The sequence below is a fragment of the Osmerus eperlanus genome, chromosome 17 (assembly GCF_963692335.1).
Source record: "Osmerus eperlanus chromosome 17, fOsmEpe2.1, whole genome shotgun sequence".
NCBI lineage: Eukaryota > Metazoa > Chordata > Actinopteri > Osmeriformes > Osmeridae > Osmerus > Osmerus eperlanus.
Window position 1 is genome coordinate 8,725,832 of NC_085034.1, and position 17,866 is coordinate 8,743,697.

Sequence of the window (17,866 nt, forward strand, 5' to 3'; positions counted from 1 at the left end):
AACAAGCATGATGACTTCTCTCTGCAATGAGAGATTTATTTCTGATAGAGACAGTGTGTTTTTGGAGTGGACAGGAAATGTGGGGAGAGAGAGGGATGACATGCGTCAAAGTGCCTGGCCGGATTTGAACCCAGGCCGCCGCAGCGAGGGAGAGAGAGTTGCTAACTGCATACTCAGTGTGTGTAACTGTGCATATTTAGAACATATTAGACATCTTAGCCTCAGGTTCATATTTAGAGCGCAAAACATTTTAAGATTAAGACCTGACCTGCTTGTTACTAACACACACACAAACACACGCACACTAAGACATGCTACTATCCAGTAAAACATTGGCATTGAACTTTTTTTATTAAACGTAACATTCAAATTATGAATCAAACATTCAAATCACATGTAGCATACAAATCAAATCTAAATGTATTTGTATAGATAGCCCTTTTTACAAGCAATGTCACAGAGGGCTTCACATACGCCAATAAAACTGCCCCTCAACCAACCTAAACCCTCAAGGAAGACAAGGAAAAACTCACTAGAGGAGACAAAATGGAAGAAACCTTACAATGTTTGCAATTTGTATTGTTTTTTGGGGAAACAAAATGCAATAAAAAAGAAATCTCAATTGGTTTTATATTTTATTGTAAGAGAAATTGACCATGCGATAACATCATATTTGAAAATGTAAATCAGATACTTAAATTAGAAATGTAATGTTCAAAACCTCTGTTCAAAGTTGAGGCAGGCATCACGGGCGGACTCCTTGTAGATTACGTGCAAGTTAGCTTGGCTTTTTGGATGAGTTTGAGGACAGTAGACAAGAATCATGTTGGATCAGAATAGAACAGTAACACTAGCAGGGTGAGAGGGGACCAGTAGAATCAGAGGGGTGGTTGATTACAGAGTAGATGGGGTTGAGAGAGTCTGTGTTTCTCTCTTCCACTCTCAATTTCTGATACGCACCTTCAACCTGGAGAAATGGGCAAGAGACACAACATGCTCAAGCTTATGGTTTTGAGAGAAAGAGAGAAAAGAGGAGAGTGAGACAGAAAAGAAAGAGAATGAAAAACGTAGTAGTTCTCTCTCACTTGTCCTGCTGTGATGTTGTCTAGGTGAAGCTCTGGGCCAGATGACTCTGGGGACTTCCTGTTTCTTCCTCTCCACTTCCTGTAGTAAACTAGGGCCGCTCCTAGGACAATCACTGTGACAGCTAGCACCACGCTAGAGTACAGTACAATAACTGTCCAGTGAGGGAAGATGGAACATTAAACATTAGGGCTGTATTGATACTTGTATTCATACCTAACTATCAGGTTACGGATGTCACGGTTCGGTGCATGCAGTCAGACACAAAGAATACATCTGAGTCAGTCACAGGCATTTCTACTGTATGGAAACTGATTATGAGGTCAATCAGATGACATTAGCAAAAACACCACCATTTTCCCTCTTCTGTCTGTGTTTTAGTGCCGGGAGTTTGAGAAATGCTCACGGCCAGCTAGCTGGAGAGAGCGAATGGCAGTTTGTCAATGCTCAAAATGTAAAACAGACTCATTGGACTGAAGCTCAAATATAATATACCAAAAGTCCCAAATGTTAGCCATTTTTACATTTGTGTAGAACAGGCTGTGGCATTGAAATAATATGACAAGAAACCTAGCATTTGGATTTTTGTGCTTTATCCTGTTTCAGTATGTACCAAACTGTGACTTCTGTGTTCCGTTAAACCCCTATTATAACCGTGGGTTACTTATCAGCACACAAACACAATAGTAATGCACAACTTGACTCATTACTTGATGACTCGCATGTCAGGTGAGTTTAGGGTCGCAGAGCGGATGTTGAGATAGGATGTATTCAAACTGGACAGAAGTTTCCAATTACTGTCCTTGTGTCATGACAAATGTTCACCAGACTGTAGACCTATCTCTCTGGCACTAAAGCTTAACCCTTAATGCATGTGGAGTGTAGTGAGTAAGGATTGTGCAGCGGACAATTTACTTGCTTTATGGAAGCTCAGTGTGTGTAACTGTGCACATGTAGATGAATAACGTGTCTTAGCTTCAGGTTCAATTTAGAGTGTGAACATTTTTAAGATGAAGACCTGACCTGCATGTTACTAACACACACACACACACATGCCATCAGTTTTCTCTACCTTTTCCTGGTGCCTTAGTGGTGAGTGATATCTCCGTGGATGGGGATGATGGAGAGACAGTTGGTGTTGTTGTGGTGGGAGGACCTGGGGGTGTGGATGCATTCTTAAATCCAGGGGTCACCATGGGGACAGTAGGAGGAGGGGTCACAGTCGAGGTAGTAGGAGCTGTGTGTGAGAGGAAAGATGGAGAGAGCAGAACATGTCAGACAGCTGATATATGCATGTATGGAATGAAGATTGTTGTATATAGAGAAACACTCACCTTTCAGGACTTTTAACTGCACATTTATATACGTATCCAGTCCAGGTCTCTCCACTCCACAGTAGTACAATCCTTCATCGGACATCTGCAGGTGATGGAAGGTCACTCTGAACGTTCCATTTCTTGAATCGTTCAGAACGACTCTGTCCTTCATGGATGTTTTACCTGCTTCAACCTGAACTATGACATCTGCATCATAGCATGGATCTCTGCAGAGGTACTTTTTGTTGGACCATGCTATAGAGTGTGAACATGTAAAGTACACGTTGTCCCCTTCACGGCCCTGCACGGTGATCTCAGCACCCACACCGCACAGAACTGCCAAGAGAACAGGCGAATCACTCAACTGATCTATTATGAGTCCAGTGACACTGTATTGAAAGACTGACTGAAGTTAAACTTACCTGATAAGAGACGGCAGTAGATGTGGAGGTTCCTCATTCTGACTAAGACAAGTTCAGGTTAGAAACACACACGCCTGGAGAACAGTGTCGTCCAACTTGTATCTTTGTCTCTCTGCCTCTCTGTCAGTGAGATGATTATACTGTACAGCACTAGCCTCGTGTTCTTCCTCTTTTCTCATATTAGTCTCTCTCTCTCTCTCTCTCTCTCTCTCTCTCCTTTTATAACTATACATGAGATGTTCAAATGATAAATACTTAAATGATCATTTAATATTGCATTGAGTACACATGATTATTGTCCATTTGAAAATACAATGTCAAAGAGAATCTTGTATTTAATTTCTATGCTACTATCCAGTAAAACATTGTTGTTTTGTCATGTTGTTTGAGGACTTCTACTCATGGTAAATCAACATTGATGTAAATGAAAACATGCATAGCCTTCATCAGAAACCAACAATCATGCTTGACATCAAAAAAACAATCAAACATTCAAATCACATGTAGCATACAATGTTTGGGATTTTGATTCCTTTTTGGGGAAACAAAATGCAATAAAAAATCTCAATTGGTTTTATATTTTATTGTAAGATAAATTTACCATGCAATAATATCATATTTGAATATCAGATACTACAGTACATTAGAAATTAAATGTTCAAAACCCCTGTTCAAAGTTTACATTTATTCATTCCAAAAGAGAGCTTTACAAAAAGTGCATAGGTCAATGATCATAAACAACGAGATAGCCCCCAAAAACATTGCGGGTAGCCAAAAATGAGCATACATTGTGATAACCAAGAACCAATGGGAAGAAACATAAGAGCAAGTAGTTAAACAAGTTACAAATTAAACAACATAAACCTCAAGTTGAAACAAAATGTTACGTCAAGGGGTCACGGGTGGACTCATTGCCAGTTCAGCGCAAGTTAGCCACATCCTTCCCAGTTCTATGAAGTAGTGTCAACTGTTTTCTGTGCATGTTCAAATCTATGTGTGAACTCAGAGACGGGGGCATTCTGACATCATCAACAGCAAGGTTTGTAGAAGGCAGAGTTTGGGAGTCTGTGGCTGGCCTTGGCTTTTTGGTTGAGTTTGAGGACAGTAGACAAGAATGATGTTGGATCAGAATAGAACAGTAACACTAGCAGGGTGAGAGGGGACCAGTAGAATCAGAGGGGTGGTTGATTACAGAGTAGATGAGGCTGAGAGAGTCTGTGTTTCTCTCTGCCACTGTCAAATTCTCATCCACACATTCAACCTGGAGAAATGGGCAAGAGACACAACATGCTCAAGCTTATGGTTTTGAGAGAATGAGAGAAAATAGGAGAGTAAGACAGAAGAGAGAGAGAATGAAACACATAGTAGTTCTCTCTCACTTGTCCTGCTGTGATGTTGTCTGGGTGAAGCTCTGGGCCAGATGACTCTGGGAACTTCCTGTTTCTTCCTCTCCACTTCCTGTAGTAAACTAGGGCCGATCCTACGACAATCACTGTGACAGCTAGCACCACGCTAGAGTACAGCACAATAACTGTCCAGTGAGGGGGAGATGGAATATTAAACATTAGGGCTGTATTGATACTTGTATTCATACCGTGCCGATAGTTTGAGATATGCTCATGGCAGTTTGTCAATGCTCAAAATGTAAAACAGACTCACTGGACTGAAGCTCAGATATAATATACCGAAAGTCCCAAATGTTAGCTATTTTCACATTCATGTAGAACAGACTTGAGCAAACAGATTGACATATAGTTTAGGCTGTGGCATTGAAGTAATATGAAAAGAAACCTAGCATTTGGCATTTTGTGCTTTATCCTGTTGTACCGAACTTGTATCAAACCGTGCCCCCGAAAACTGCAGTATGTACCAAATTGTGACTTCTGTGTTCCGTTACACCCCTATTAACCGTGGGTTACTTATCAGCACACAAATACAATAGTAATGCACAACTTGACTGTAAACGTATCTCTCTGGCACTAAAGCTTAACCTTTAATGCATGTGGAGTGTGGTGAGTAAGGATTGTGCAGCGGACAATTTACTTGCTTTATGGAAGCTCAGTGTGTGTAACTGTGCACATGTAGATAAATAACGTGTCTTAGCCTCAGGTTCAATTAGAGCAGAAAAAGTTTAAGATGAAGACCTGACCTGCATATTACTAACACAGACACACATGCCATCAGTTTTCTCTACCTTGTCCTGGTGCCTTAGTGGTGAGTGATATCTCCGTGGATGGGGATGATGGAGAGACAGTTGGTGTTGTTGTGGTGGGAGGACCTGGGGGTGTGGATGCATTCTTAAATCCAGGGGTCACCATGGGGACAGTAGGAGGAGGGGTCACAGTCGAGGTAGTAGGAGCTGTGTGTGAGAGGAAAGATGAAGAGAGCAGAACATGTCAGACAGCTGATATATGCATGTATGGAATGAAGATTGTTGTATATAGAGAAACACTCACCTTTCAGGACTGTTAAATGCACATTTGCATAGGTATCCAGTCCAGGTCTCTCCACTCCACAGTAGTACAATCCTTCATCGGACATCTGAAGGTGATGGAAGGTCCCTCTGAACGTTCCATTTCCTGAATCGTTCAGAACGACTCTGTCCTTCATGGATGTTTTACCTGCTTCAACCTGAACTATGACATCTGCATAGTTGCATGGAGATCTGCAGAGGTACTTCTTGTTGGACCATGCATTAGAGTGTGAACATGTGAAGGACACGTTGTCCCCTTCACGGCCCTGCACGGTGATATCAGCATCCACACCACACAGAACTGCCAGAAGAACAGGAGAATCACTCAACTGATCTATTATGAGTCCAATGACACTGTATTGAAAGACTGACTGAAGTTAAACATACCTGATAAGAGACAGCAGTAGATGTGGAGGTTCCTCATTCTGACTAAGACAAGTTCAGGTTAGAAACACACACTCCTGGAGAACAGTGTCGTCCAACTTGTATCTTTGTCTCTCTGCCTCTCTGTCAGAGAGATGATTATACTGTACAGCACTAGCCTCGTGTTATTCCTGTTTTCTCATATTAGTCTCTCTCTCCCTCCCTCCTTCTCTCTCTCTCTCTCTCTCTCTCTCTCTCTCTCTCTCTCTCTCTCTCTCTCTCTCTCTCTCTCTCTCTCTCTCTCTCATGTGAAAACATTTTCCTCAAATACTGAACCAGCAAACTTTGCAAAACACAACATTTGTCATTGCCAAAACTTATGGTCACGACTGTACATGGAATGCCCAAATGATAAATACTTAAATTATCATTTAATATTGCATTGAGTACACATAAGTATTGTCAATTTGAAAAGACAATGTCAAAGTGCATATTGTATTTAATTTCTATGCTGCTATCCAGTAAAACATTGGCATTTAGCTTTTTTTAATGAAATGTTCAAATTATGAATCAAACATTCAAATCACATGTAGCATACAATGTTTGGGATTTTGATTCCTTTTTGTGGAAACAAAATGCTATAAAAAATAAATCTCCATTGGTTTTATATTTTATTGTAAGATAACTTTACCATGCAATAATATCATATTTGTATATCAGATACTACAGTACATTAGAAATTAAATGTTCAAAACCTCTGTTCAAAGTTTACATTTATTCATTCCAAGAGAGAGCTTTACAAAAAGTCCATAGGTCAATGATCATAAACAACGAGATAGCCCCCCAAAAAATAGGGGTAGCCAAAACATGAGCATACATTGTGATGACCAAGAACCAATGGGAAGAAACATAAGAGCAAGTAGTTAAACAAGTTACAAATTAAACAACATAAACCTCAAAGTTGAAACAAAACGTTACGTCAGGCGTCACTGGTGGACTCATTGCCAGTTCAGCGCAAGTTAGCCACATCCTTCACAGTTCCATGAAGTAGTGACAACTGTTTTCTACGCATGTTCAAATCTATGTGTGAACTCAGAGACGGAGCCATTCTGACATCATCAACAGCAAGGTTTGTAGAAGGCAGAGTTTGGGAGTCTGTGGCTGGCCTTGGCTTTTTGGATGAGTTTGAGGACAGTAAACAAGAATGATGTTGGATCAGAATAGAACAGTAACACTAGCAGGGTGAGAGGGGACCAGTAGAATCAGAGGGGTTGTTGATTACAGAGTAGATGGGGTTGAGAGAGTCTGTGTTTCTCTCTTCCACTCTCAATTTCTGATACGTACCTTCAACCTGGAGAAATGGGCAAGAGACACAACATGCTCAAGCTTATGGTTTTGAGAGAAAGAGAGAAAAGAGGAGAGTGAGACAGAAAAGAAAGAGAATGAAAAACGTAGTAGTTCTCTCTCACTGGTCCTGCTGTAATGTTGTCTAGGTGAAGCTCTGGGCCAGATGACTCTGGGGACTTCCTGTTTCTTCCTCTCCACTTCCTGTAGTAAACCAGGGCCGCTCCTACGACAATCACTGTGACAGCTAGCACCACGCTAGAGTACAGTACAATAACTGTCCAGTGAGGGGGAGATGGAACATTAAACATTAGGCTGTATTGATACTTGTATTCATACCTAACTATCAGGTTACGGACGTCACGGTTCGGTTAGCAAAAACACATTACACAAAAAGACATTAGCAAAAACACTGCACAATTTTCCCTCATCTGTCTGTGTTTTAGTGCCGGGAGTTTGAGAAATGCTCACGGCCAGCTAGCTGGAGAGAGCGAATGGCAGTTTGTCAATGCTCAAAATGTAAAACAGACTCATTGGACTGAAGCTCAGATATAATATACCGAAAGTCCCAAATGTTAGCCATTTTCACGGCCGTGTAGAACAGACTTTAGCAAACAGATTGACTTATAGTTTAGGCTGTGGCATTGAAGTTATATGAAAAGAAACGTAGCATTTGGCATTTTGTGCTTTATCCTATTGTACCGAACTTGTATCGAACCGTGCCCCCGAAACTGCAGTATGTACCAAACTGTGACTTCTGTGTTCCGTTACACCCCTATTAACCGTGGGTTACATATCAGCACACAAACACAATAGTAATGCACAACTTGACTCATTACTTGATGACTAGCATGTCAGGTGAGTTTAGGGTCGCAGAGCGAATGTTGAGATAGGATGTATTCAAACTTGACTGAAGTTTCCAATTACTGTACTTGTGTCATGACAAACATTTTCACCAGACTGTAGACCTATCTCTCTGGCACTAAAGCTTAAACCTTCAATGCATGTGTAGTGAGTGGAGTGGAGTAAGGATTGTGCAGCGGACAATTTACTTGCTTTATGGAAGTTCAGTGTGTGTAACTGTGCATATTTAGATAAATAACGTGCCTTAGCCTCAGGTTCAATTTAGAGTGCAAAAAGGTTTAAGATTAAGACCTGGCCTGCATGATACTAACACACACACACCTGCCTGTAGAAAAGTTTCCCAGCATCCACACCACACAGAACTGCCAGGAGAACAGGCGAATCACTCAACTGATCTATTATGAGTCCAATGACACTGTATTGAAAGACTGACTGAAGTTAAACATACCTGATAAGAGACAGCAGTAGATGTGGAGGTTCCTCATTCTGACTAAGACAAGTTCAGGTTAGAAACACACACTCCTGGAGAACAGTGTTGTCCAACTTGTATCTTTGTCTCTCTGCCTCTCTCTCAGTGAGATGATTATACTGTACAGCACCAGCCTCGTGTTCTTCCTCTTTTCTCGTATTAGTCTCTCTCTTTATCTCTCTCTTTATCTCTCTCTCTTTATCTCTCTCTCTTTATCTCTCTCTCACTCTTCTTATTAATTATTAATAATAATAATAATAATTATTATGATTATATATTTTTTTGCACACTCTTCTCACTATACATGAGCTGCTCAAATGATAAATACTTTACATGATCATGTAATATTGCATTGAGTACACATAATTATTGTCAATTTGAAAAGACAATGTCAAAGTGCAGCTTGTATTTAATTTCTATGCTTCTATCAAACATTGGCATTGACCTTTTTTTAATTAAACGTTCAAATTATGAATCAAATGTTCAAATCACATGTAGCATACAATGTTTGCAATTTGTATTCCTTTTTGGGGAAACAAAATGCAATAAAAGAAATCTCAATTGGTTTTATATTTTATTGTTAGAGAACTTTACCATGCAATATTATCATATTTGAATATAATATACTTTGATTATAAATTAAATGTTCAAAACCCCTGTTCAAAGTTGAAACAAAACGTTACGTCAGGCGTCAAGGGCGGACTCCTTGCCAGTTTAGCTCAAGTTAGCCACATCCTTCTCAGTTCCATGAAGTAGTGTCAACTGTTTTCTATGCATGTTCAAATCTACATGTGAACTCAGAGACAGAGCCATTCTGACATCATCAACAGCAAGACCCACATAAACCCCGTCCAGTCCAAAATTAACTCTAGGGTTGGCTTCCTTTTTCTTTACAGGGCCTCTTTCGCTCATGCTGCCAAGCTCGCTCTGGTGAAAATGACCCTTGTACCAATCCTAGACTTCAGTGATGTCATATACAGAACTGCCTCATTTTCCCTACTGAAGAAACTGAACGTGGTCTACCACAGCGACATCCGTTTTGCTACCGGAGCCCCATATAATACCCACCACTGCAACCTCTATGCATTAATTGGCTGGCCCTCATTACATATCCGGCTCCTATCTCACTGGTACCAACTCATTTATATAAGTGTATGTTAGGCAAAGCACCTCTGTATCTATGCTCCCTGGTCACTTCCGCTTTACCTACACGTAGGCCTATCCTGCACTCAAGGTACATCTCTCTGGTCACCCCAAAAGACATAACCTCCTTCGGCCGCCACTTCTTCCAGTTCTAAGATGCCAATGATTGGAACGAATTACCAAAAACTCTGACATTGGAGAGCCTTATTCCTCTTCATGCTTTTAAAAAACGTCTGTCAGAGCAACTGACCGTTCATTGTCAGGTTAGCTCTCCTCCATCATGCGCACATTGACCCTGCACATATCCGTGCCTACTTATTTCTGATCTACACTGCTCCTTTTAATTGTACTGTATAATGCCTTGTACTGCCTTTTACAATTAAAGCCTGTGTTTCTTGCACATCTGTAATCTTGGCGTCATCTGTATAAAGATTATGTACTGTTTTTGTATTTCATACAATCCCTACCTCATTCTGTATTTTGTGTCCTGTACTTTTGTGTAACTGTATGTTGTCTTGCACATTTGCGCTTTGTCTTGGCCAGGTCACCGTTGCAAATGAGAATATGTTCTCAATCGGCTCACCTGGTTAAATAGTTTAAATTTAAAAAATGAAAAAGGTTTGTAGAAGGCAGAGTTTGGGAGTCTGTGGCTGTCCATGGATTTTTGGATGAGTTTGAGGACAGTACACAAGAGTGATGTTGGATCAGGATAGAACAGAAACACTAGCAGGGTGAGAGGGGACCAGTAGAATCAGAGGGGTGGTTGATTGGAGAATAGATGGGGTTGAGAAAGTCTTTGTTTCTATCTTCCACTGTCAAATTCTCATCCACACGTTCAACCTAGAGAAATGGACAAGAGACACAACATGCTCAAGCTTACGGTTTTGAGAGAAAGAGAGAAAAGAGGAGAGTGAGACAGAAAATAAATAGAATGAAAAATGTAGTAGTTCTCTCTCACTTGTCCTGCTGTGATGTTGTCTAGGTGAAGCTCTGGGCCAGATGACTCTGGGGACTTCCTGTTTCTTCCTCTCCACTTCCTGTAGTAAACTAGGGCCGCTCCTAGGACAATCACTGTGACAGCTAGCACCACGCTAGAGTACAGTACAATAACTGTCCAGTGAGGGAAGATGGAACATTTAACATTAGGGCTGTATTGATACTTGTATTCATACCTAACTATCAGGTTACGGATGTCACGGTTCGGTGCATGCAGTCAGACACAAAGAATACATCTGAGTCAGTCACAGGCATTTCTACTGTATGGAAACTGATTATGAGGTCAATCAGATGAAATTAGCAAAAACACCACCATTTTCCCTCATCTGTCTGTGTTTTAGTGCCGGGAGTTTGAGAAATGCTCACGGCCAGCTAGCTGGAGAGAGCGAATGGCAGTTTGTCAATGCTCAAAATGTAAAACAGACTCATTGGACTGAAGCTCAAATATAATATACCGAAAGTCCCAAATGTTAGCCATTTTTACATTTGTGTAGAACAGGCTGTGGCATTGAAATAATATGACAAGAAACCTAGCATTTGGATTTTTGTGCTTTATCCTGTTTCAGTATGTACCAAACTGTGACTTCTGTGTTCCGTTAAACCCCTATTATAACCGTGGGTTACTTATCAACACACAAACACAATAGTAATGCACAACTTGACTCATTACTGGATGACTCGCATGTCAGGTGAGTTTAGGGTCGCAGAGCGAATGTTGAGATAGGATGCATTCAAACTGGACAGAAGTTTCCAATTACTGTCCTTGTGTCATGACAAATGTTCACCAGACTGTAGACCTATCTCTCTGGCACTAAAGCTTAACCCTTAATGCATGTGGAGTGTAGTGAGTAAGGATTGTGCAGCGGACAATTTACTTGTTTTATGGAAGCTCAGTGTGTGTAACTGTGCACATGTAGATGAATAACGTGTCTTAGCTTCAGGTTCAATTTAGAGTGTGAACATTTTTAAGATGAAGACCTGACCTGCATGTTACTAACACACACACACACACACACATGCCATCAGTTTTCTCTACCTTGTCCTGGTGCCTTAGTGGTGAGAGATATCTCCGTGGATGGGAATGATGGAGAGACAGTTGGTGTTGTTGTGGTGGGAGGACCTGGGGGTGTGGATGCATTCTTAAATCCAGGGGTCACCATGGGGACAGTAGGAGGAGGGGTCACAGTCGAGGTAGTAGGAGCTGTGTGTGAGAGGAAAGATGGAGAGAGCAGAACATGTCAGACAGCTGATATATGCATGTATGGAATGAAGATTGTTGTATATAGAGAAACACTCACCTTTCAGGACTTTTAACTGCACATTTATATACGTATCCAGTCCAGGTCTCTCCACTCCACAGTAGTACAATCCTTCATCGGACATCTGCAGGTGATGGAAGGTCACTCTGAACGTTCCATTTCTTGAATCGTTCAGAACGACTCTGTCCTTCATGGATGTTTTACCTGCTTCAACCTGAACTATGACATCTGCATAGTTGCATGGAGATCTGCAGAGGTACTTCTTTTTGGACCATGCTATAGAGTGTGAACATGTGAAGGACACGTTGTCCCCTACATGGCCCTGCACGGTGATATCAGCATCCACACCACACAGAACTGCCAGAAGAACAGGAGAATCACTCAACTGATCTATTATGAGTCCAATGACACTGTATTCAAAGACTGACTGAAGTTAAACATACCTGATAAGAGACAGCAGTAGATGTGGAGGTTCCTCATTCTGACTAAGACAAGTTCAGGTTAGAAACACACACTCCTGGAGAACAGTGTCGTCCAACTTGTAACTTTGTCTCTCTGCCTCTCTGTCAGTGAGATGATTATACTGTACAGCACTAGCCTTGTGTTCTTCCTCTTTTCTCATATTAGTTTCTCTTTCTCTCTCACTCTCTCTCAGAAACACATACAAATGCAATTTTCAGAATGTGGTCAGTCCCACTAACCAAGTAGACACTGCACAACACACATCTGTCCCATTACTGTGCTTTAATGTCAAATTAACCATGAACAAATGTGCAAATAAATGTTAAACCTTTAAAATATTTTGTCTTATTTTGCACAGTTTTTCCATCTTCCTGCAAGTTAAAAATGTTCAAAAAGAATTTCTAACTCTATGTGTAATTCTCAAATTATCATTTAACATAGCAATGAATACATAATTACTGTCAATTTGAAAAAGACATTTCAAAGTGTTTCATTCCTATGCTACTATCCATTACAGCACTGACATATTTCTACATTTAAATAAATTAAAACATTTAAGCAGAAGTTAGCCACAAGGTAGTAGTTCTCTCTCACACGTCCTGCTACAATGTCGTGTCGGTGAAGCTCATGGCCAGACGACCGGTGACTTCTTGTTTCTTCCTGCTCCACTTCCTGTAGTAGAGTTGATGATACCACTACTGGTGCACAGTACAATAACTGGCCAGTGAGAGGGCGATGGAAAAAATTACATTGTGGGTCACTTATCAGCACACACACACACTAATAATACACAGTAGGTAGCAATGTAAACTCAGCATTGTATGAAGTGCGTGGTGAGTCCAAATTGTGCAGAGGACTTTCTGGAAGCTCGGCATGTGTAACTGTGCATATTTAGACAGGCAACCAATCGAAGCCTCCGGTTCTATTTGAAGGGCTAACAACTGCCTGACCCTTATCTTTGTCTCTCACCTTGTCTCTCTTGGTGACATGTCTGTCCTGTACAACAGTGACCTTGTGCTCTTCCTCTTTCTATCCATACATGGCCACATGACCACTGACAGTGGCCCCAAACATTTAAATATCTCAGTGCAGCATCAGCAGTGTTAAAGTTGTGGTCACACATATTGCTGTAAGTGCACACAGCGACTTTTTTCGGATGGTCAGCATGTGTTTTAGGATGGTAGAACGTAGGTTGACGATCATTTGACATGCCTCTCTCTCTCTCTGGGTCCAGCCATGCTTATGCGCGTGGCGGAATCTCTCGTTCAGGAGTGGTCACCCCACCTCCCCCAGCATCTGGTAGCCCTCTCCTGAGCTAACCTTCCCTCCTCCCAACTCCCTCCCCCACCCCACCCCTCCTCCTCCCCCCCCCCCCCCCCCCCCCCCCCCCCCTCCCCCCCCCCCCCCCCCCCTCCTCCCCCACCACCCCCTTCCTCGACAGCTGTGGGTGCTGGGGTTGATGCCCAGTCTGTCGGTGTAGCTGCACCCTTACTGTAGATGAAAACACATCAGGTATTCTTTCATAAACCGCCGCCAGAGGCAAGGTGAAAACAAGATTTTTATTAGAGACAGAGAGACACAGAGAGAGAGAGAGAGAGAGAGAGAGAGAGAGAGAGAGAGAGAGAGAGAGAGAGAGAGAGAGAGAGAGAGAGAGAGAGAGAGAGAGAGAGAGAGAGAGAGAGAAGGAGAGGGAGAGGAAGGGGGGGTTGAGAAAACCGTGTGGGGGAAAAAGAACTCACTTGGGCGTGCAGCAGGGCGCGTGAGCTAGCTTATGCGCGAGAGCTGAATGAAAAACAAGAGTGAGGTTGCGAGGGAGCGAGCGCCGTAATAACAGATGTGGGGTGTTTGCGGAGGTGAGATCTTAGGACGGGACAGCGTGCCGGGGCCTACGCACCACGGCACGCCTCCGAGATGAGACTTCCTCTCAGCCACAGATGAGCTGGAGCGAGATGCAAACACACACACACACACACATACACACACACACACACACACACACACACACACACACACACACACACATACATACATATATCTCTTATAGAACAACGGACAGCAAGGTCAACATTATTATGTCACTCCCTCGTTTATTTATTCACTCACTTGCTTTCTCAGACGCACGCAATCACACACACATTCCCATTCCCCTCCACACTCGGGTCCGCGGTCCAAGCGGCTGTCGTCGAAATCCCTTTCCGTAACCGCGCTCATCAAATCCACGTGCGGTTTTGATGCACTGCCTCAGAGAAGGAGAGGGAGGGCTGGAGGGATGGAGGGGGAAGGGGAGCGAGAGAGAGTGAGTGATCGAGAGAAAAAAAAAGAGGGCTAATTGAATGTGGAGAGAGGGTTCTGAAAATCTATTAGGGTTTCTGATGGTCCATATGGCTGATTGTAGTGCAACTGCCCGAGGCCTCACAAATTTGCGCGTGGATGGGCAAATTTGTATAAGTGTGTGTACTGTGTGTGAGCGTGCACTGTGTGTGAGTGTGCGCGTGTGTGTGCAGCATACAGAGGAGACTTTGCTGATTTAGACTTACAGACAAACTCTGGGTCACCCTCCCCCCCCCCCGCCCCAGTCTTCCCAGCGCCATCTGTTCCAGCCGCGCCACCCCCTCCACGCGATTGGCCGATGAGATGGTGAAGAATAAAGAGTGGAGAGGGTGATCGCCCGGGGACGGAGGGGCGAGGCAGAGTCTCCGCCGCCAACGCCACCGTGGCCCAAAGCAGAGTGAGAAACGGGGGTGCGCCCACTTTCCATCGCTGAGCTTCGCAAACGGTTCGAGATCTCCCCCTCTCTTCCCCTCGCCTCGCTCTTCCTGTTTCGGGCTCTCTCCGCCTGCACGCCCAAGTGTGCAGGCGGCATTATGATTGGCTTATCGCGGCGGGCAGGCCAATCCCAGCGCTCCGCGGACAGCAGGTCTCTGCGGTTACCTTGACAGTGGCAGCCTGCTCTTTGTTGGAGGTGTAATTCGACAGCTGGGAGGATCGCCGCTCCTCTCCTCCGTTCCACCTCTCATCCCTCATTCCGGATTACCCAGCGTGAGTGAAGACCACCCTTCATCACCATCTCCACCACCATCATCATCATCATTATTTACAGAGGTGCAGGTTGGGGAAAACTCATCATCCACTACGCCAGGGGGCCCACTGAAGTGTGTCAGGGAGTGTGTTTGTGTGGGTGTGTGTGGGTGTGTGTGTGTGGGTGTGTGTGTGTGGCGGCTCCCTGCAGTGTCTCTTAGATCTGAACTGTTGATGGGTTCTCTGTGGGGTAGCGGGCCCGGCCGCCAGGGCATTTATTACCAGCACAACAAGGTCAGGGCCAGCTGGTCTGGACCGGAACAGCACACACACACATAGATGCATCTCCCACATGGATGAACTGAACACGGGAGAGAGATGTAAAGGACAGATGTTAGTTATAGATTGGTGTGTGTGTGTGTGTGTGTTTGTGGTGGTGGTATATTCTGAGGATGCAGTATAGTAGAGAGTAAAGAAGGATGATGAAAGCAGAGAAGGTGAAAAGAGGCTGTTCAGAAGGACGAAAAAATATCTGTAACGACAGCCAAGATGGCCGCCCTCTCCACTGTTGGTGGTGTCATTGGTAATTGGTATGATTTCACTTTAGTCAGGTCACTGAATGTCTCAGTGGGCAGATTCGTACCTATTAAGTCATCACTCTCCGTTTCCACCACATTGCTTCTGTGTCATATTCTTACCATATTTTCGAAGTAAGCTATCCTCTGCAGCCCAGCCCAGCCCACCCAGCCGGGACCAGCCCAGCTCTGAGTGCTGTTTCTGGGGTCCAACTTGGCAGAGAGGGAGACTGTGTGGTGGACATTAGCTCCAGCTCTGTGATGGATAGCTGCAGGGTTACAAACATTAGGATTTCATTACAGGCGAAGGCTGAGGTCCACCTCCCCTTTGAACGCCAGCCACTCTCCTCTATCAATATTTCACGCTGGATACACTGTGGGGGCTGGTGCACTGCTGTTCCGCGTTAGCGTGTATGCTCAATGAATGTGTCCGACTGTGTGTTGTTATTTGTGTGTCTGTGGAGCGTAGGTGGGTGACTGTGTGTGTGTGGCTGGTGTCCGTGTGAATGCTCCAGTGTTTCTGTACAGTGTTTCTGTACAGTGTTTCTGTACAGTATCGTGTAAACGTGTGTGGGTTAGGGTGTTCGTGTGTATGTGTGTTTACGAGTGAGCGTTTGTTTACGGGTGTGTGTGGGTTTGCAGGTTGTGTGCTTGTCTTGGCTCTCTCTCCCTCTGTGTGTTTCTAGCTGATGAGTTTCCTTCCTCTCCCCTCCTATCAGCACTAAATCCATCATGGCCGCCGGCTGGAGATCATAACCGCAGGGTCTCATTCACCCAGGGATTGATGTGTGTGTAAACACCGTGGCAGCACTCCTCAGAGTGAACGTATGTGTGTGTGTGTGTGTGTGAGGAAGAGAACCGCCAACACAGCCATAATGTTTGTGTGTGTGTGTGTGGGTCGGTACAGTACGTGTGTGTGTTTCCAGGGTGTGCATAAAACCCCCCCCCCACTGATCATTAAAAGGACCCTGCTGTATCAGAACAGTCACTTACGTTTAACGATCAGCAGTGAGTGTGTGTACATGCTCGTGTGCGGGTTTACGCGCGCGTGCGTGCGGATGCGTGACACAAGCCAAATTCGCCTCAGACAGATCGAGCTGCCCTCATAGTGATCCAGGGGCTCTCACCCCACAACACACATAGAAACAGATGGTGTAGAAGAGACTCCTCTTCCTGGTCCACGCTCCACTGTGGCTCGGCCAACCGCCCTCCCCGCTCCCTACAAGCACCGTCCCCTCTGTTCCAGACCAGCAACGCCACTTAGTCCTCCCCCCCCACACACACACCCCCACCAGCCTCTGAATATTATCCTGCTGTGTGTGTGTGGGGGGGTGGGGAGTGGAGGGGAGGTTTCCTATTCAAAGCGAATATATAAGAGTGCATGCATACGAAATAAAAGACTCTCGAGTCTCCCTGATGAAAAATCCCACGTTTTCACATACTCGGACATACTTAGCCCTCTTTTGACTTGCATCACTGCCTTCGACTGCCTATTGTTTTTTTATGAGCCGGCTGATACCTAACCTCGACTTCTTCATCCTCTGATCGGGAAAAGAGGGTTGGGGGCGGCGAGCAGGGATGAGGTCGTTAAAGATTTATGGACGACGGAGGGGGACGTAGTGGACATCAGAGAGCCCAGGCGCAGGGAGGATGACTGGGGGGTGGGGAGCGAGGAGGGGTGGGGGCAGAGAGAGAACTTCAAACGACCAGGGTGGTTCGACCCTCCATCCAGATGAGTGGACGCAGGGCCCCCGTGAGGACCAGGAGGGAGTGGACATCTAACAGCCCCCCCCACCCCATCCCTCAACCACCCACCCCCCCACCACTGACTCTGGCATATACACACACACCCCGTGAACAGTCTCCTCGGTTTCTTCAAACTAGCTTCACATCTTCATGACCCAGACTTTTCACGCTGTGTCGATATATAACACATGCCCACGACAACTTATTTGATGTGCCTTCCCAGCAATTACAACTGCCGTCATTATTTTAAGTCCAAACTTTTGAAAATACCTACTTGGCCTTGATTAATTGTTTTTGCACGGCCCCAAAAAAACACCGCCCCAAAAACTTCCA

The 17,866-nt window shown here is 44.2% G+C and overlaps 1 long non-coding RNA gene across 1 annotated transcript; it reads right to left on the reverse strand.

Annotated features, from left to right (window-relative positions):
• Window positions 1-706: 706 nt before the first annotated feature.
• On the reverse strand, window positions 707-2,337 carry LOC134037942 (uncharacterized). The gene is made up of 3 exons (XR_009932611.1): window positions 2,156-2,337; window positions 1,086-1,237; window positions 707-967 (listed from the first exon to the last, which is right to left on the reverse strand). It is a non-coding gene; the product is annotated as an uncharacterized LOC134037942 (long non-coding RNA).
• Between the last annotated feature and the right edge of the window lie 15,529 nt (window positions 2,338-17,866).